Source organism: Nilaparvata lugens, chromosome 11, assembly GCF_014356525.2.
Source record: "Nilaparvata lugens isolate BPH chromosome 11, ASM1435652v1, whole genome shotgun sequence".
Lineage (NCBI taxonomy): Eukaryota > Metazoa > Arthropoda > Insecta > Hemiptera > Delphacidae > Nilaparvata > Nilaparvata lugens.
Window position 1 is genome coordinate 18,832,530 of NC_052514.1, and position 21,496 is coordinate 18,854,025.

At 34.3% G+C, this 21,496-nt stretch overlaps 1 protein-coding gene across 7 annotated transcripts in view; it reads left to right on the plus strand.

Annotated features, from left to right (window-relative positions):
• Positions 1–21,496, plus strand: part of LOC111064110 (PPE family protein PPE2) — a 143,145-nt gene that overhangs the window by 82,671 nt on the left and 38,978 nt on the right. The window contains exon 1 of one of the 7 annotated variants that reach the window (XM_039437769.1): positions 15,566–15,587. The exons of the other annotated variants lie outside the window; for them this stretch is intronic. The gene's annotated coding sequence lies outside the window, so the exon portion shown is untranslated. Of the gene's footprint in view, positions 1–15,565; positions 15,588–21,496 lie in introns of those variants that run through there. 7 annotated transcript variants of the gene reach the window in all.

Sequence of the window (21,496 nt, forward strand, 5' to 3'; positions counted from 1 at the left end):
GTAGAAACAAGAAAAATTGACCGCGTGTAGTTTTAGTGATTATGAGGGACTTCTCAATTCCTTACTAACTTTTGAATTAATAGAGACAATATAAAACTTGTAGTACCCTTTTTATTTAAACCTTGAAAATGGCCGAAGTAGGTCGAAAAAAGTCTTTGAAATGTTTTAAAGTTTTCAAATAAAAAGGGTACTACAAGTTTTATATTGTTTTTATTAATTTGAATAGAGTAGCCCATATAAGTGAAGTGATCTTTTACTTTTGAAGTATGAACATGAAATTATACTGGCTAGAAAACAACGATCAACTTTCTCCACTATATTACCATAGAGAAACAATAGCGTAACTTATGCTTTTGTTTCTCTATGATATTACTGACATGAAATTACTGGCGAAAGAATGCAGTTCACATTGACGTGTATATTTACATTTCTCACTTACATTCATATCCATCCAAAATACATATTTATTGCTCCAATCCTACCGGCTCTCTGATATTTCTTACACTCATCTCCAACTCTTCTCACTTTCCGTTCTATCATTCTTCACTAATTTCAAATCAACTCCTTCTCATGATTTTATTCCCTGTTCCTCTTGACTTCAATTTTTTTTAGAAGATTTTTGCATCGGGGAGTTCACTACATCCTAAGTATGACTATAGTATGAATTTCAAGCTCTTAAATGAAAAAACGAAATGTTTTTTTTTTGGTATTATGTGTTGAGAAAACTACATTTGTGATGTGCAGCTATTTTTCTATCTTTCCGTCTCTCTCTTAATAAATTGATGATCTAAAATCAGAAGAAACTTTTTGAAAATAGAATTTATGTGAAAATCAAGAATAACTATCACAGTTTTCCATCATGGGAGATTGTTATGTCAAAAAAGTGGAACTTTCCACAATCCAAGCCATACGCTAACAACATCAACAACAATTGATGCAAACTGTATCATTATATATACATTATATATTGTTCTGTTCGTCGTATTGAATTTTAGTCCGTGTTAGCATTGTTTTGTCCATAGTAATTATTAAATTTTTGGAGTAGTAATGCCATACTTATTTTCAACTGAAGAATACGCCGATATGGTGTTTATTTACGGTGTATGTGAAGGCAATGCTACAATCGCTGTGGAAGAATACAGACAACGTTACCCTTATCGTAGAATTCCAAATGCTAGAACCATTATTTCTACATTTCGTACGTTACGGGAAACAGGATCACTTCCAAGCGTAAAGATCCAGTCTGACCGCCCTCGCCAACATGATGTTAATGTAGAAGAAAACATTATTGCTGCTGTTGAACGTAGTCCAGGTATTAGTACAAGACGTATTTCAAAGCGGTTTAGGGTTTCGCAAAGTAAAGTTTGGAGAACACTTAATAAGAACAACCTTTATCCCTACCATAAACAAAAAGTACAGCATTTACAACCAGGAGACAATGAACATCGCTTGGAGTACTGCAATTGGTTAGTCAATCATCGTCAACTCTTCAAGTACATTTTATTTACCGATGAGTCACAGTTCACTCGTGATGGTATCAACAATTTACGAAACCAACATTCATGGGCAGAAGAGAACCCTCATGCAACAATTGAACGTAACTTTCAATACCGTATTAACATTAATGTATGGTGTGGTGTTATTGATGATAAGCTAATTGGACCGTTTATTTTTCTAGAGCGCTTAACAGGTCAGGCGTACTTACAGTTTCTTCAAGAAGAATTACCGACATTGCTGGAAGATGTTCCTCTTGCAACGCGACGCAAGATGTACTTCCAGCATGATGGCGCACCGCCACATTTTTCAAATGATGTTTCCACCTATCTAAATCATCAGTTCCCAAATAAATGGATCGGTCGTGGTGGTCCTATACACTGGCCACCAAGGTCACCAGATCATACGCCATTGGACTTCTGCATATGGGGATGGATGAAAGATCATGTTTACGAGGTCAAAGTAAATTCCCGTGAGGCGTTACTTGATCGAATTAATGAAGCCTTTGTGCAGTTAAAGGAGAGCCCCGTAGAACTACGAAAAGCAACAAGAGCAATTCTTAAACGAGCAGAAAGATGCATTGAAGTTAATGGCAACATTTTTGAGCATTTACTGTAATTTTATTGCATAACTTTACATTACAGTTTTCAATAAAACTTCCTTTAATCGATTATCTGTTCACTTTCTGTATACTTTAATCATACCGTTTTGTTTAGAATTAAATTTTCTACAAGTTTTGTTCTGAAATTTGATCAGTTTATTGGTAAAATAACAAAGCGATTGCTGGCCAAATGTAAAAATTGTGTTTTTTTACTCAATGTTTTTGCATTTTACACTGGATTACTCAAAAACTACTCATCTTACAGTTCTGGGACCTGTTCTAATCAATTTTTCAGGTAAAAAACCATAAGAAACAATGGCATTTGCCCCTAAATTTAACTTCCCAGAATTTCAGAGAGTCTTCATTTACTCAGCGGAACTGAAATCCAGGCGAAATCTTTAACCCTGTATAACTCGCTAACGAAACATTTCCGGACCTATGTTTATATAAGTTTTTTTCATTATTTTTACATATTGAATGAGCTCTCAAAGTTACCGCATATCCTCGTGAATCACCCTGTATATACTGTATTATATATATATATATATATATATATATATATATATATAATATATATATATATATGTGTGTGTATGTATAAATTTATATATATATATATATATATATATATATATATATATATATATATATATATATATATATTTGTACCACTTAACAGAAAACACTTTAAAGTTTTATAATATGAATATAAACAGGATACACACGACACGGATAGATTAAAAACTTACATGTAAATGTACATGTAAACTAAATGTAAGTTTTTAAGTGTTTTTAATCTATCCGTGTCGTGTGTATCCTGTTTATATATATATATATATATATATATATATATATATATATATATATATATATATATATATATATATATACTTGGCGTATGGCGGATACACAACCAATATACATGAGTCTCAAATGCCTAGATATACACTGTATATTTCCAAATTCTTTGAGATGTTGTGTAGTTTTCGGTCAGGAGAACATAAGTTTGTCAGACCGCCATTATTTGCTAGTCCATTTAGCGTTACCCAATGTGCACCATGGAGGCGAACTAGCGTTACACATGATTAAGTTAAAAATCTGATTGCTGGAACAATTTTGAGGTCAAAGAAGGTTAAAACTCAACTTTCAATTTTTACAGAAAAAAAACCATTTTCAAAATCATCTTCACCATTACAAATGTCCAAAATTGCTTCGAATTGTAATTGATCACATAAAAACAATCGAAATATAGAAATTCTGTTTGAAATTTGCACCCTTTGTGTATATATAAATTGTATATATAGAAAGTATATTATGAAATGGGTTTAATACCATTTTCATTTTTCCATCCTCCAAAGAAAAAGTCCCCTTTTATCTCTCATGAAGGTTGGAAGGAAATTCAACCTTCTGCATACTACGAAAAAATGTTAGAGAGACAGACAATTTGCTGTCCTTTGTGGTGACAACTTTTTATAATGCAATAGCAACTATAAATTATTCAGTCTACCACTTCATAAAACCAGCTTCTCAGAAAAACACAGTGAACAGAACTCTTTGTTGCCGGAGTAGGAGATACTGGCTGCCTGGAATCCCCAGCTGGTGGTTGGTGTAAAATATTTGACAACCGCAAATACGACATCGCTGTTGAGCTCTCTCATGTGTGCGTGCATGTGGATTACTGCCAACATTCTATGAACAGTGTTGCTCTTGGTAAATTGTTGGGAACAATTCGAACTGTCAAGAGAGTATTCGCGCGGCGTGTGCGAATCACCTGGGGCCGTTTGTGCAAAATCGATTCAGTCGAATACAACTCTGCGTTTCCAGTTGAGAATTTCAAGCATCCCGATCAGCGTGTGCATGTGCACAATTGTGGAGATAGCCGGAATCTTCAAATGCCTCCAGTGAACTACAAATTTCAGATTCTGATTAGAAATACCACAGATACTATGGTCAAATATGATTTCTTGAAGGTGCAATTTGTAGGTATTCAATTATGAGAATAAGGAAATATCGAAGTATTCTTTAATGAATGTATGTGACTTGATTGAATCCAACACACCATGCTGGATTTGTATAATTGTTTGTGGAGAATCAATATTGGGAAATATATTATTTCTTGGTGGAAGAATTTGTAAGAAATTATTGATGTGTTCTGTAATGAATGTAAATAATTTATTCAAAATGTAAAACAATGATTTAAAATAGCGGAATGTAGAATGTCCTATATTTTGGAAGCAAAATAATTGTTTTTGAATTGACAGATATTTTGTTATTAGACTGAACATATTTGACATTCACTATTTCTATAACACTGATCCATAAACGACATATACGATCCATATATGGTATACTCCATATCTACGGCAGAGTAATTTAATTTCTCTACTGGAATTACAACATAGCAATAATTTAATACATGTTGGATTTCAGATTGAATTTTCATCTACTATCATTCCACTTTTGGAACTACTAGCTAGGAACTTGATATTAATTACATCCGAATCCACTAGGAGTCAAATCTGCCAACCCGTGAATATCAATTAAAAAAAGGTCTTACGCAGTTGACTAGGAAAAATTCTATAACTTGGAAAAAAAGTGTGGGTTCCTTGGAAGGTGCACTCATGAATGATGTAAAGTTCACATGGCACCGTCACCGACATACTGGTACAAAATAATCCACTTGGGACTCACATTAAACGACTGTTACCCCAACAATGCGCACACTGCACTAACGTCGTTTCAAGACATAGGAGGCCAGCTGAATTTAAATTTCCCGCGTTTCAGCACAGAGAAAAGTTTCCAACATGAGCCAGCTATTAGACAGGGAGCAAGTTTGCGTTCAGTTCTGCAGAGAGGAAGGAAGGAAATGAAGAGAGCAATGTCAACGAAACACACTCGAAACTGGAACTCGCCTTGAGAATTCAGTCTCCAGCTTTGTGTTGTGTTAATGGCATGTCACATGGGAGAGGCTGAGAGAGGTATATATGTTGGGTGTTGTAGAGTGCGAGAGGAAATGATGGAGACCTGTGAACCCACCTTATATGAACTCGTCAAGTGTTGCCGCACCTTATTCCTGTTTAGGTTAAAACAGGCGTACTAAACGCAGTACATTTCAAGTGCGCCCCCCAGGAATTTGAATTAAATGCACTGCCGTTCCTGAGGAGACGTAACGGAGGGATTGATACAACTTGCAGACATCATTAACGAAGTTTACTCCTCGGAATGTGTCGTGAGTGTGTCACAAATTGTTGATTTATGATACTTGAATTCGGCTTGCCGTGTGAATGTCGATTCAGTGAAGTTCAAATGGGTCCCCAAGAGAGGGCTCAACTTGGCAATAATTAGTTTTCAGGATTGGTTCCTGAACCAGCCAAGTTTGGATTGGTTTCTGGTTGGAATTGGGGAACTGGAAAATGTGCGGTATTGATCTATGCAGTAATTTCAATGACTCGTTTCAATTAATTGTTCAATAGAGTCGTGATAGAAATAATTACTTCGGGAGACTGATGTATTCGATTAGATCTCATTATAGAGTGATATTAGATTTTAATCTGTCTAACAGTGAAGATCAGGAACTCTATTATAATGTCAATTAGCTTATTATACACCTCTCAAAGATCGATTTTTTTCTGAACTAAGCGCTGTTCGACTAAATATTGCTTCCCTATGTAAATTGGTTCATTTATGCATTGAATTGAACTAGTTTCAGAGTCACGCAAAGTGCAATAGTTTCCGAAAATTTCAGCTCCAGAGAAAATAGTTCATATAATTATCCCCTGCAGCTACTAAGAAAAATAGTTCCATTATTATCATAATTTATTAAAATAATACAATTGGATAGGTCCTTGGATGGCAATTTACTGGATCTGAAACAGATTAATAACAATACATTATTGGGTCAGTGTCCTTTACTTTCTGTTCAGATCTATCTATTCATACTATACCTGAATGACATCTGATATTGAAACTTGTTCTTCAGCTTCGAATATGTTCGACAAGATATGCTCACGATTGTCAAAATCCAACATGCAACATCACAGTTTCAGCATAAATATACCTAATTTCGCTTAATATTTTCTAAAAAATTATTGATGTGTTCTGTAATGAATGTAAATAATTTATTCAAAATGTAAAACAATGATTTAAAATAGCGGAATGTAGAATGTCCTATATTTTGGAAGCAAAATAATTGTTTTTGAATTGACAGATATTTTGTTATTAGACTGAACATATTTGACATTCACTATTTCTATAACACTGATCCATAAACGACATATACGATCCATATATGGTATACTCCATATCTACGGCAGAGTAATTTAATTTCTCTACTGGAATTACAACATAGCAATAATTTAATACATGTTGGATTTCAGATTGAATTTTCATCTACTATCATTCCACTTTTGGAACTACTAGCTAGGAACTTGATATTAATTACATCCGAATCCACTAGGAGTCAAATCTGCCAACCCGTGAATATCAATTAAAAAAAGGTCTTACGCAGTTGACTAGGAAAAAATTCTATAACTTGGAAAAAAAGTGTGGGTTCCTTGGAAGGTGCACTCATGAATGATGTAAAGTTCACATGGCACCGTCACCGACATACTGGTACAAAATAATCCACTTGGGACTCACATTAAACGACTGTTACCCCAACAATGCGCACACTGCACTAACGTCGTTTCAAGACATAGGAGGCCAGCTGAATTTAAATTTCCCGCGTTTCAGCACAGAGAAAAGTTTCCAACATGAGCCAGCTATTAGACAGGGAGCAAGTTTGCGTTCAGTTCTGCAGAGAGGAAGGAAGGAAATGAAGAGAGCAATGTCAACGAAACACACTCGAAACTGGAACTCGCCTTGAGAATTCAGTCTCCAGCTTTGTGTTGTGTTAATGGCATGTCACATGGGAGAGGCTGAGAGAGGTATATATGTTGGGGTGTTGTAGAGTGCGAGAGGAAATGATGGAGACCTGTGAACCCACCTTATATGAACTCGTCAAGTGTTGCCGCACCTTATTCCTGTTTAGGTTAAAACAGGCGTACTAAACGCAGTACATTTCAAGTGCGCCCCCCAGGAATTTGAATTAAATGCACTGCCGTTCCTGAGGAGACGTAACGGAGGGATTGATACAACTTGCAGACATCATTAACGAAGTTTACTCCTCGGAATGTGTCGTGAGTGTGTCACAAATTGTTGATTTATGATACTTGAATTCGGCTTGCCGTGTGAATGTCGATTCAGTGAAGTTCAAATGGGTCCCCAAGAGAGGGCTCAACTTGGCAATAATTAGTTTTCAGGATTGGTTCCTGAACCAGCCAAGTTTGGATTGGTTTCTGGTTGGAATTGGGGAACTGGAAAATGTGCGGTATTGATCTATGCAGTAATTTCAATGACTCGTTTCAATTAATTGTTCAATAGAGTCGTGATAGAAATAATTACTTCGGGAGACTGATGTATTCGATTAGATCTCATTATAGAGTGATATTAGATTTTAATCTGTCTAACAGTGAAGATCAGGAACTCTATTATAATGTCAATTAGCTTATTATACACCTCTCAAAGATCGATTTTTTTCTGAACTAAGCGCTGTTCGACTAAATATTGCTTCCCTATGTAAATTGGTTCATTTATGCATTGAATTGAACTAGTTTCAGAGTCACGCAAAGTGCAATAGTTTCCGAAAATTTCAGCTCCAGAGAAAATAGTTCATATAATTATCCCCTGCAGCTACTAAGGAAAATAGTTCCATTATTATCATAATTTATTAAAATAATACAATTGGATAGGTCCTTGGATGGCAATCTACTGGATCTGAAACAGATTAATAACAATACATTATTGGGTCAGTGTCCTTTACTTTCTGTTCAGATCTATCTATTCATACTATACCTGAATGACATCTGATATTGAAACTTGTTCTTCAGCTTCGAATATGTTCGACAAGATATGCTCACGATTGTCAAAATCCAACATGCAACATCACAGTTTCAGCATAAATATACCTAATTTCGCTTAATATTTTCTAAAAACTTATTATTTATGTGTTTAATTGATGGAATTTAATTGTACATTTCCATATGATGATTGTGGATCAAGATGACGATGAGAATGTAAATTGACATGGAATTATTGTACATTTTACCAGGTGAAACAGTAGTACCATGGTGTATTCTTCCACTTTATTAGTGAATTTGAGTGAGATATAAATATGTCTTCACTTTTCGTCACCTAAACTTGATAGGCTTTTACACGTTTCTGAACACATCATGGATGTGACATGATACTATCTATAATACTCTGGGGCATGAGACAAAGCTGTCTCAATACCTGTATTGTAATTGATTCAGAGACAGCTTAGCATCAACGTCCACAAATAACTCATCAAAACACGTGATCACGTGTAAATACTTTGGGTCGAGAGGACTTAAATGGAAATTGAAAACACCGCTAGTAACAGTTCAGTCAGTTATGAACATCGTCGATGAGGATTTTCTTGTCTCAAAAGCTCTCAGAAATAAATCACGTATCTGTGAAAATAAGCGAGTACTCAAAGTCTTTCCCCTCTTGGAGCCATAAATATCAGGACGCGATATTTCAGCCGTTCTACCTCTCATCTATTCTCAATATTTGTGATATTACTCGGTCGTTGTTAAGTTTTACTTTACCTCTTTCCGCTCTCTCATCCCCCATCTTCTCTATATCTATCTCCGCCTTTACGTTTCCACCTATTTTCATCTCTACTCACTTCCTTTCTCCTTATCGATATTTTTCCTTCCAATGTCTCTCATAATTTCTTTATTTCCTCTCGCCTTTCTACTGTCAATGATCAACCCTCATTCTTAGTAATCTCTTTGTCTTGCCCTGCTCCTGTTTATCTGTGAGACCAAGATTTTCATTGCTAACTTCCCCTATCATTTTCCTCTCAATATTTCTTTTTCCACTAATTGATATTACTCATACTTTTGTTGTTCAGTCGTTCAATGATTACTGTTCACTTTTGCATTGCTTCTCTTTTAGATTCGATAAATGTCTCTCACTTTTATATTTTTCATTTTCTACTTTTATTTTCTTCATATTGATCTTTCTCACATTATTTTTCTTGACAACATGTCCTCTGTATATATTCTCTTTTTTCTCCACTCCTTTCTCTCCTCTCCCTACATTGTTCACCCCTCTGCTCAACCCTTTCTCTCACTCCTTTCTGAAATCCCATCTCACCGACAACCTGCAATAGTCTCCGAAAGTAATCTTCTTCGGGAATTATGACAAGAGTTTACCAACTCAAATAGGATTAATGATTTCGCGCGCAAATCTTTCGCGGGCTTTCTTCGTTGCCGCCAAAATCCTCACAGATTTGAGCGCGTACTTTGCGCGGCAATATTATTCAGAGTTTCTAGAAAGGGAGCGAGGAGAAAGAGAAGTGAGCCGTGTACTCGCTTCCTTCCCATCTTCTCTTTCTCCTTTTGCACCTCCTCCTCCTCCTCCCTCTTATCCACCTCTTCCTACTCCTCCTACCACTTATTCACCACCTCCTCACTTTGTCAAGAACCGTTGGTGATTAAAATTTTCGAGAACGGTCGACAGATAGCTGAGCGAAAAGGGAATGCTTAGGATGCGGCAAAACTTCCTGCGCGAGATTTGACAATTCAAAGTCAATGAAATATGGCGCTATTGACTAAGCTCCATCTTGAGCGGGAAGACATGTCGAGCTGCGTTTCCTGAATAGACGTCGCTTGGATGCCATTCATCCACAAAGACAAGCTCATATTCATCGTCATCATTATTGTTCTACCGCTAACTGCTATGAAGCTCCAAGCATCCAGTCTCCTGTGTTGGAAACGTGGATGTATTATTCATTATTATCATCGCTCTTGAGCGGTTTGATCTGACAGCGCTCCTAGCCATAAAATCACTTGTGCATTGGGATGCTATATTATTTGATAACGAAGCCAGATAGATTTTGTCTTTGAGAAATTTTGAAAAAAATTGTTTAGATATTTACTTTTTGCACTTTTCAGCCCTGTTTTTTTGCAACCTTATATACAATGCATGCTATTAGAAGTTGCAATCATTTATAGCCCTTCGAAACGCCTAGCTCCAAATTTTCGAATAATATCGAGCAATTCTTGAAATCTATGATTCTTAGAAGTTTCAAATTTTGTGCAGAAGACTTGACTATACTTGCCAATCAAACAATTATCATGATAACTAAACTTCAATGTTAATCAGTATAATTATTTAATCTTTTATAGATTTTGTCGAAGGTTGTATCTGATTTTTGATGCTGGTTCGAAGTCTATGTCCCAATCCCGATCACTTCAGGAAATGAAACGTCTTATCCACCCTTAAAATAAGTGTTTCTTCTGATAAAAAAATAGGTGACTTAAACGAATAATTATAAGTGGTGGAAGAGAAGTCAATATTCACGTTTTGCTATTGAAAGGAACGACTAGCAGTTAGAGTTTTTTACAATTAATGAATTAATCACTCACAGTGACAACGAGTTCTTTCGGCAGGTTCGCCATCTTCTTGGTTGTACTCATAGACAAAGGATAGGATAGTAGAAGGATAGGATGGCTACGGTATTTTTAGTGTGCTGTTAATGGTGTCTATTGGGTTTGTTATGTATGCTTAATTTTTGTAATTCAGTAATTTGATAAAAAATTACTCAAAAATTTTCCAATTAATGGTGATTTGAGTGTGATATTTTTGTTTTTTATTCTGTTTTCAACCGTCAAAAATCTTAGTTTTCGTTGTTTTTGAGTGAAAATGGACTAAATTTTAGTAAAGTGAAATCATAACTCTATTTTGGACTTTTAAAATGTTATCTAAATTTGGGAGAGAAATAATACAAGGAGTTTCCTTAGTTTTTCTCTCCTAATCAGTGTTTCTTTGTAAAAAATATAAATAAATAAATAGCAAAAAGTGATCCAATAATAAGCAGTTCGTGATGAAAAACAACATTGAAGTAAATCATGCTGTCTTTTCAGTTTTCTTTTTGATGATGGATCAATAATCAACCATTAATAATTCGACGCCTTTACCCAGTCGTCAATTGTAACAGATCAAATCCATATGGAGTTGAACAAAGTTTTAACGTTTCGTGGAAAATATCTGTGAAGTTGTAATAAGTCTAAAGCAGAGTTCCATTATCTTTATTTCTCCATAGATGCTCCTATTTCTCTACCAAGAATAATTTTCTTCACGACGTATTTTATGAGTGATTCAATCCCTGGCAACTTTCAGTTGCAGTTTTGAGGGAAGCAAAGCATTTCTGTGCGCGAGTAGCCGTTGTAACGTGTAGAGAAAAGATTGTTTTCTTTGTTGAATGCAGCAACCGTGGACTGGAACTCCACGCTACGCTCATATTCCTATTGTTGAGTCGGAAGCTGTTTTACGCTAACAAACAAAGGAAACTACAGCTCTGTTTTCCAACAATATAATAAGCAAGGAATGTTCGTGGGGTGCAGAGCATAGTTCCGAGTCTTCTTATAAACATGCCGTTCAGTAAAGATTCCATTCGACAATAGTCGAGCATTATATTGAGGGTTTCATAAGTTCGAATACTTTGAAATACTCTGAAGTGCATACATTCTTTGCAAATTCCGAATTCCATGTATCAGTACGTTACCTTACATTATAAATTTATTCTGAAAAATCGGACTCACTAAAAGATCAATTTCCATACATTTTTTTGCGAAATATGTTGATAATTCCAGGCTTGAATTAATGATGAAGATTCTGGATGAGTTGACTCTGATTTTATTACAGGTAGAATGATGAAGAAAAATATTTGGTAGAGGAATCTCATAATTAGTTTAATGAGCTGATTACTAAAAATTTGTGAAAAAAGTGAAGAAAAACCCAGTGTGATCATTTCTGCTCTCTAGTTGATGATATGCTTGAATTTTCACGAGGAAAGTCAGTGTTTTTGCTTCAAATTTTCTCATTCACTTACATCTTGACGCTCCTGTATAATATGTTTCTACAAAAATACTTTTGAACATTCCAGGAAAATCAGAATTCTCAGTCCTTCTACCTGATGCTTAATTTCCCAAAATCATTCTCTGAATTTTCAAACTAACGCTTTTTCTTGAAGCTCTCACCTTTCACCTAGGTAAAAATAAAGTCAGCTATTCTATTCTTTCTTTCTCCAATTGCGTATCTGCTAACTCTTCTATAGCGGCTCCTCAGTAGTTTATTTCCTCATCTAGATCCATCCATCTAAAACAACTACTTTTTTAATCAACAATTTGCGACTTTTTGCTCATTCCATGCAGCTCTTGATTTCTGCTGATAGGTTAATGTTCTTAACACTTGCAACATAATTGATCGCACATCCTTATTCTTTAGAAGCTCCCTCTTCCTATACTTTAATCAACAGATCATACTGATTACGGATTTAATCAAATTTAGAATATTATTTCTATAAAACGTAGAATTTTTAGCAGAGATTTAATTGATGAAGTACATTGGTGAAACTCAGCATTCTAGTAGTTAATGGTGAGTTTTTACACATCGTTTTTATCAGAGACTTCCGTCCTCTACCATCAAACAGAAATAAAAAATCATTTCTATTTATTTCTAGAGGCTCTTGAATTCCTTGTAACTGGACACTCTCCACAGAGCAAACCTGGAGTTGAATAGCAGTTTAAATATTTCAGAAAATATGAATAATATCAAAAAAATAAACACGAAACACGACTCACAATCTTGGATTATGAATTATTATTCAAATCTATTATTTTAAAATTGATCCTCCATCATAAATTATCAAGGATTCACAGCTTCTGTGTTAGGGTAACAAGAATTTTTGATGGACTACTATTATCGAATGGAAGAGACAATTCAAAATTGTTAGCGCTTAAAGCTCATCAATCCACCCTTTGTGAGTGTGCTGAGTGAATCTCAGGACCTCTGACACATCCACACCAATTTCCAAGACACTCTCCTCACTCTCTTTCATCTCTCCTTTTCATGTATTTCTCCTTTTCTGTCCATCTCTCCTCTTTCATTCTGCCTCTGTAGATTTTACCACCTGAAAATTCTATCTCTTCCTTGTAACTCTGTCCACCACTCTCAAATTTTCGTCTCAGGAACAACTTCTGCCGAGCTCCATCTTCCTGTTAAGGAATCATTTGGGGAGAATTACATGAGTCAGCACTTTCACTTACCTTCTATTCAGCGCCTTTGATGAGCGCTCCCCTGTGGATTCACTCTACCAACAGAACTTTATTCTTCCGGTGACGAAATGCTATCAGAAGACTGTTATAAAATTATTGGTCGTCTAAAATTGTTTCTAGTGTGAATGTTCATTGTTAATTGACAATGCTCTATAAACTGAAACAGGAAACAGGCTCCTGAAACAGGAAACATTGGAAACTGTTCTTTCAATGAGATAGCAAATCTGCTTTTGAATGAGTTGAACTGAAAAAGTAAAATATGTGAAATTCAAAACAATTGAATAGACGCGATTATAGAACTCAAATTCCAACCTTAAACAGAATATCATGAAACTCGAGTCCCTTGTAAATAACAAGAGAAAATATAGAGTTCAATCATAGCGATTAAAAATTTTGGAGTGTATACTGTACACTGTCATTCTAGTTAACAGGAAATCATCGCATATTGAGTTCTCAGAGGTAATTCTAATTTACTTTCAATTTTATAAACGATTGGTGATCCCAAGATTTCGGAATTTAGTTTTATTGGGGCGGGAATCGATTTTTCAGTTTATAGCTATCTCTTCTAACAAAACCAGACTAAAGCATCTAGCTGGAGTGAAAAGGTTTTGAAATTTGAGAATAATACAGTTGAAGCTACTCAATTAGTGGATAATTTTTCACAAACACCCATCAACTTAACTTTATTTCAACACCTATAAACTTCAGTCAACAACTTTAGAACTCTCCGGTTCTATACACTTTATACAAAGTTATGATATTTCATAAGAAAATAGATAAATTCGTTGATAGCATAATAGGTTTGCGGTGCTGGATGATGTATTTTCCCCTCGCAATATTGGAGAAATTCATTAAATTCTGTTCTTGTATATCACTGAGCATTCGAAAGTTACTGGCCCACTTTCAGTCGTCAAGTGTATATTTTTCATTTCACCATGATTCCTAAGACAATTCACTCACCAGAATCGCGTGAAATGTTTCTAATAAAATCTTTTATACACTCGCAAAGCGGCTCTGTGTCTGTGACTTGAACGCTATAAGCCTATCGACGACATCAATTTAATAGCTGCAGTAGGATTATTTTTACCGCTCTGAGAAGTTTTATGAACACTTTTATTAGACTTACTTACCGTATCAACTCACTCTGAGAAACTATAGTGAACATTACTCATGTATTAGGTTGATTGGAGCTCTTGAGAATCGACAGTAAAAAGTATCTTGATACACCATGTTTATGGGTGGCAATCTCAGATTTGCCAAGGTCTGACCTAAATACTTTGATTTGCACTCCGGACTTTGTTGTGTCCGTTCCTACTTCCAATGAGACTGAAAAGTTTGACTACAAACCTAATGGATTGAATAACAACAGGATCGATCTTGCTACTTTGATTTACAACTTGCTAACTTTGTGAACTTTATTTGCTGTCTGGTTCACTGAAAATAGCATGCGAGTTGTGGAAATGAAATGTGTTATAAACTGAGTTTAGTTATATTATCTGTACGTATAGAGCTATCCAGCCACAAGCTCCAGAGATTAAAAATTTGATTGAATTGCAATTCAGTAATTTTTAGGATTAAAAGTGGAGAAGTTCATAAACTGTTTCCCATTATCCCTATGAGAGTTTTTTTTGAGAAATTCTGGTTTTAGCTTTGATATAGATCTTTTGTTACTTTTCAAGCAAGATATATAAATATTTTTATTTGATAGCTATAAGAGCTATTCCTAGATGTATAGAAGGAAGCAAAAACAAAAGCCGATATGTTAAGGAATGAATAAATAAATTACTATTCAATTTTCAATGGTGGCAGAAATCTAAAATTCACAGCACTCGAAGGAAAATATCTAGGCTACGTCATAAAAGAACACATAGTGATTTCCTGACGAATTTTCAAATACAATGATTCTTGAAGCACTGATCACTCTACATAAGGGTTAAGAGCACAGATAATCATATCAAACGTCAGAAATAACCTGAAACTTGATATTTCTAACTCTAACTGATTTTGCACTTATCTCATTATTTAAAGAACATTATTTTGTACAATGATAATTATATTATTTCCATGATGAGATTGGAGTTTTTCATCATTGATTGTCATGTTAGAATGATCACAATACGATTATTTTTCATCTTCTTCGTTAAAACGAACACTTTTTTTCTATTATTGTGAGAAGTAAACATCTATTGACTGCAAGAGCTTGATTGAGCCTCCTGCAACTTCATTCTATCTTATTTTATATGAAACTTCTATTCATCTTTTTCTAGGTTAGTATTGGGAGGCACGTATCTTATCAATGGAATCATGTGAGTAATTGACCATTTTCAAAGAAACTTGATTTACTTTAATATTCTTTTCTGGAAGTTTTTGTATATCGCCAAACTCCTCAAAGTGATTTAATTTATCATTGTAGTTCTAGTTGCCCTTGGATATTGATAGTCTCAATAAAGAGAAGATTTGACTCAAGTTATACACTTTTATTCTATACCACTATTAACATCATATTCTCCCAACTAGGTATCAATATTGTTTACATAAATGGATGGCAGTATGAGAAAGTATAAGTAAGTTTATGCTAGTATAAACTTATTTTCTGTTCATAATTATCAAATTCAACTAAGGGATCCATTATTATTAACCACTCTTCAGTGGATGACAGTATGGAAATAGTAGTCTATTCAACAGTGAGGCTTATAGCACGAGTTAGATAAAGACACAAGTGAGCGAGCCTCGCGAGTGATTTAAAGACCATATAAAACTATTGTAAATACTATTTTATTTACGACTATTTTGGCAAAGTATTACATTACTGACTTGTTGTAAGGTTAGAAATCAACCAACTAGCATATATGGTGAAAATATTGAAATAGGTGAAAAGCTACTCGAGTGGATAGTAAACTTAAAATACTGAATACAAGACAAGCTGAAAACGCAAAGAATTGAAAACTGAGAACATAACGTACTGATAACTTGATAAACTGAAAACTTTAAGTGCTGAAAACTTGTCAAACTGGATACTTGATTTTGTGAAAACATTACAAACTGAAACCTTATGCTGGCATCAGAAACCGTGTTTTAATGTTGATGCCACCAGCATATCGGATACCGTCGTAGTAGACGTCGACAGAAGAAGCTGTTGCATAATGTTCACATTAGAGTATATTTTTGGAAATCCATTGCAAAAAATCTCTGTTATCGGATTGATTGTGATGTTCTTATGTTTAAATTATAACATGTTCGTAGATAAAATATATCTTAGTTTCCGAAACTTATTTCCTATTGCATAATACTCAAATTGGGAAGTCCATTCTCACCAAGAAGTATGCAAGAAATTACTGGGGAGGTGAGGAAGGTATACTTGAAAGCTTATCAAATTCAGAGAGGAAATGGGATTGGGATCCGAATGACTGCCACCACCCAAAGAGCTTATAATATAACCCATCTCGAGACGCCCAGGAAGTGATAGTGGAGTGAATTATTATGCTGGAGTGAGAATTGAGAGCGATCCAGTGTGCCCAAAGTGGTCGGTAATAAGAAGGAACCCGGCACCCTGAGCCTGACCTTACTTGATTTGCTTGGAGGCCGACAACCCGAGAGGAGACGCCAAATTCAATCAATTCGGCGAAGTGCCTGGCACTTACTTCATCTGCCATCTAGAAACGAGAGAACACTGGTGAAGAAAATGATCGTTCTTAGATATGGAAATTACTATGCTGCAGTTAATCAAGACTGTTTTTTCTGAATCAATTAATGCAATATCAGCATCAATATCTCATCAGAATCCCTTCCATTAGTAAAGTTAACGTCATGACTACTTATTTTAAGCAGAAATATATTTATTTCTTCAGTAATGTTTCCATCAGTATTTCTATTTTTGATGTTCATCATTACAATAGCGGATTCACTTAACATTTTCATCAATAACTACTCAAATTGTTTGACTGTATGTCAAATGCAGTGTACTGTTAAGGTGTGAAGTGATAAATCTTGAGCTCTTCTGTGATGTCAATTAAAAAAATTGAGATATCAACACTGAGATTTCCAATTACAAAAAAAAATTTCCATCTGAAGTGTTCAACAATATCTTACATAGTTTTCAGTGCTATTTTAAGCAATCTCCAGTAATACAGTGATCTATTTAGAGCTACTTCTCTTAAAAAATCAGGAGAATATTCTAAGAAGTTTAAAATTATAGATCTCACTAAAAACTCGGGAGAATATAAATGGAATTAAATAGAGAATGCATTTATTCAAATGCGAATTAATATATAACTATTATTTAACGAAAATCCTAAATAAATGCTGCAAATCACCCCGAAGACTTCTGCTACTGCAGACATTGACAACAGGGTTAACAGATAGATGGAAATTCGATGAGAACTACTATCCAAAAATTAGTTGCCAGCCCGGGAATCGAACCCGGTACCTCCCAATTGATAGTCAGGAATGCTGATTTGCAGCATTTATTTAGGATTTTCGTTAAATAATAGTTATATATTAATTAGCATTTGAATAAATGCATTCTCTATTTAATTCCATCTATAACTGGTTGGCAGCTATGGCTTCGTATAAAATGAGCGCTGCTATCCAGAGATTGTCAGTTTGGTGTAAGGGTTAGCATTCCTGACTAGCAATTGGGAGGTACCGGGTTCGATTCCCGGGCTGGCAACTTTTGGGTAGTAGTTCTCATCGAATTTCCATCTAGCTGTTAACCCTGTTGTCAATGTCTGCAGTAGCAGAAGTCTTCGGGAGAATATTTTGGGAAATTTGAAACTGTAGACTTTTCCTATACCTGAGAAAGTTGAACCTAAAACCGACATTGTTGACAGGGTTTTAAGGTTTTTGACATAGTTATATACAGTTTTCATGAACTTTTGATCTCCATCTAGCTCTCCAATGTGGAGGAGCATCAGCCTTCGTGAGATTAAGCTTGTGCCTTTGCCATAGCTCATAGAACTCACTCCAATCAACAAAGCCAATTAATCAAGAAATTAGCAGATGTTGAAAAAGCCCGATGTCAGTCTTCTCTTGTACAGCTCTGCCAAGATCCTTCTCTCCGTGTAAGACCAGATCATTAGCGCTATTTATCTGACGTCACTTATAATCTGGCTTCATCCATCAAGCCGCTCTCCAACAGCCATTAACGGAGAGTTTCATCTTCTCGCGTTTTTTTCATCTCCACCAGAGCAATAACAATATGGTTTCCCTCTCTTGTTATTATCAGAGACCAGTGAAAGCTTTTAGAAAAGGTACATCAAAATAATAATTTTGTTTCTGAGAGTTTTAACAAAATGTGGATCATGTGGAAAGATTGTTCGTGAAATTGTAAGTAAAAGCTTTTGGATGAATATGAAAAACACATTTGTCTTCTCATTATTTGAAAAATCAATTCAGTGCGTTATTGATTTAAATCCCATACATGAATTCATTAACATTCTCACTAATTAGTGTTAGCGGTATATCAGTTGAAAATATAAATGTTCCATTGATCTATCAAACTATTGATTATTTAATATTCTTGAAAATATCGATAAAAATGAAAGCAATGCCCAACAATCGGGAATAGATAATGGTGTTGAAAAGACTACGAATTTTTTCTCTGAACGAGAAAAAACATAACTAATTGAAAGACAACACTTGATAGTTCCATATTTTTTGAAATGTATGAATTCATGGCTACTTTCTTGTGTTTATAAAATAGAATTTTAGTACCCTTTGAAATTAATAAAATATTAAAAAACAAGAATACAAATTGTGACGTAACTACTAGTTTCGGTGATCACACCATCTTGTCAGGTTATAAAAATAAAAGTTTACTAATAGTTTTTTTATTTTAAATAAAATCTTCAAGTAAATTATTTTAGCAGCTGTCCCTATCTATCAACTGATTCATTTGAGAAAAATATGTAAAACTAGTTGATAGATAGGAGGAGCTGCTAAAATAATTTACTTGAAGATTTTATTTAAAATAACACAACTATTGTTTAGTAAACATTTATTTTTATAACCTGATGATGGTGTGATCACCGAAACTAGTAGTTACATTAAAATTTGTATTCTTGTTTTTTAATATTTTATTAATCTTAAAGGATACTATAATTTATTGTATTCTATAATGAAAGACAACAATATAAGTGAAAATTTTTCCATTCATCCTCTATTGAAGTATTCCAGATTTTTCTATTAGGGTTCTAGGGTAATAGTGAAATAGCAATTTTATCATTTCTTCTGATGTTCTGATTTGAAAAATTTCTCTCTAGAAGAGTTTCAAATTTTCAATTACTTTTAGTATTCAGCAAGACAAGCCAGATTTGTATTCCACCTTAATGAATGAAAAACACCCAACTAGTACTTCTTTCACGACTCCCTAGGCACGATTCTAATTTTAAGTAAACTTGAACAACAGTATTCTTTTCAAAAGTTCTTTCAGCGTCTAGCGTAACAAAGCAAGTATATCTTGAACAACTAGGGCAACTATTGTTCTTGAAAGCTGCATTATTTATTCACTGGTAGATGGTGGAAACGTCAGATCCCTAATAAGAGCTTACTGAGATGGCTGAGCACCCTCAAACTCGAATGGGCCAACTCTGCAACTGACTTGGAAGCTAACTTGTGTTGAGACCAAAATCTAGAATAATGACATCGATTCCTTGAAAAATATACAATCCAGGAATAGAAAACATTATTGATCCGATCGTCTATTTTCACCTAGCATTCCTTCTCATAAACAATGAATAATTTTGATGAAATAATTCAGAAAAAAAATAATTCATTCATCAGAATATATCTGATAAAATTAGGTAACTCTTGATAGTTTCTCAAGTACTTCCTCTACAGAAAATGCACATCAAATACCACTTCATAACTTTTAATCTAATAAATCAAAATAGTAGTGGTTTGGAATCGACATCGTTCAGAATTAATTCAAAGATAAGTTGGAGTTAGAAAACAAGAATAGTACCGCTGCAATAGACAATTAGAAAATTAGATTCCATATATCAATTTCCCGTATTATTTCAGAGCGTTTACAACAAGCAAGAGAACATTATCAGAACAAGAAACATTTCAACAACAATTCGTCATGAATTTCAATTGAGTTTTAGATGATTGTATCATGTCAGTCAGTAATGATTCAAGTTACTATGTTTGTTTGATAGTCTGTTGATAATGTATGGAGTTGAAATCCCTTACTGACATATCCAGACTGTCTAGTAACTTTGTTCTGACAACGGTTCAGTGACAGCATTGCATGCAGTAGACACATGACTCGGTTGGAAAAGTGAGAGAAAACAATTGAGACCTCTCAACTGAATTCTGAACTTATGAACTATGAAAACTGAAGTTTGTCCTAGTTTGTTAGTTCAGACGTCTCAAGAGTTGCTACTCCGAGAACCAATACATGAAATATGGCATGAGAGTTGGACTGACAAGAAGTATTCCACTGTATGCATAATATTACGAATAAATATGTACGAAACGATTTATTAACATTTTCAAGTATATCAGACAAAGTTTATTTAGTGCTGTGTGTGACTGACAGTATTCTTCACTTCAATTATAATTATTATGCTAGCAGAATTTCTCACTTCACGAAAGGGTTATTCAAAAAACACATTCAATACATTCCAAGTTAACTCCGGTTGTTTAAAAATTAATATTAAAAAATAATTATTAAAAGAGATACTAACCAGTGGAAACCTTCAATTGATGCAAAGGCATTATCAAATTAATAATAAATTGGCAGTTGAAATTCATTTTTGAGGAGGGATCAAGATTATCCACACTAAGTGCCTTTTTATTTAATAAATAATGGTAATTAGAAATGAGAAATCACAATTGAACATGGAAACTCACAGTATCTTGATATCAGAGATACTTACGTTACATTGATTTTTTCTCATGAGTATTATAAATGTTTTTTATGTTAAATTTTTATAAAATTTCTACATCTTAGATTATCAATTTTCTTTTTTAAATTTGTGTATAGAAATGTGGTTTTTATGAACTTCTAATGACTCGCAAAATGTATCTTTATTAGAATTTTTAAATTTTGGCATAAAATCTTAAACAATAGCAAAATTAGTGGCATCCCGACACATATAAATATATATATAGTGGGGGCCACATTTTCTTAGATCAGCAAGTAATCAACCAATTGTATTAATACTTTGTAAATAATTGTACCTTATATGCTTTTAATTGTAATCATGTCTAT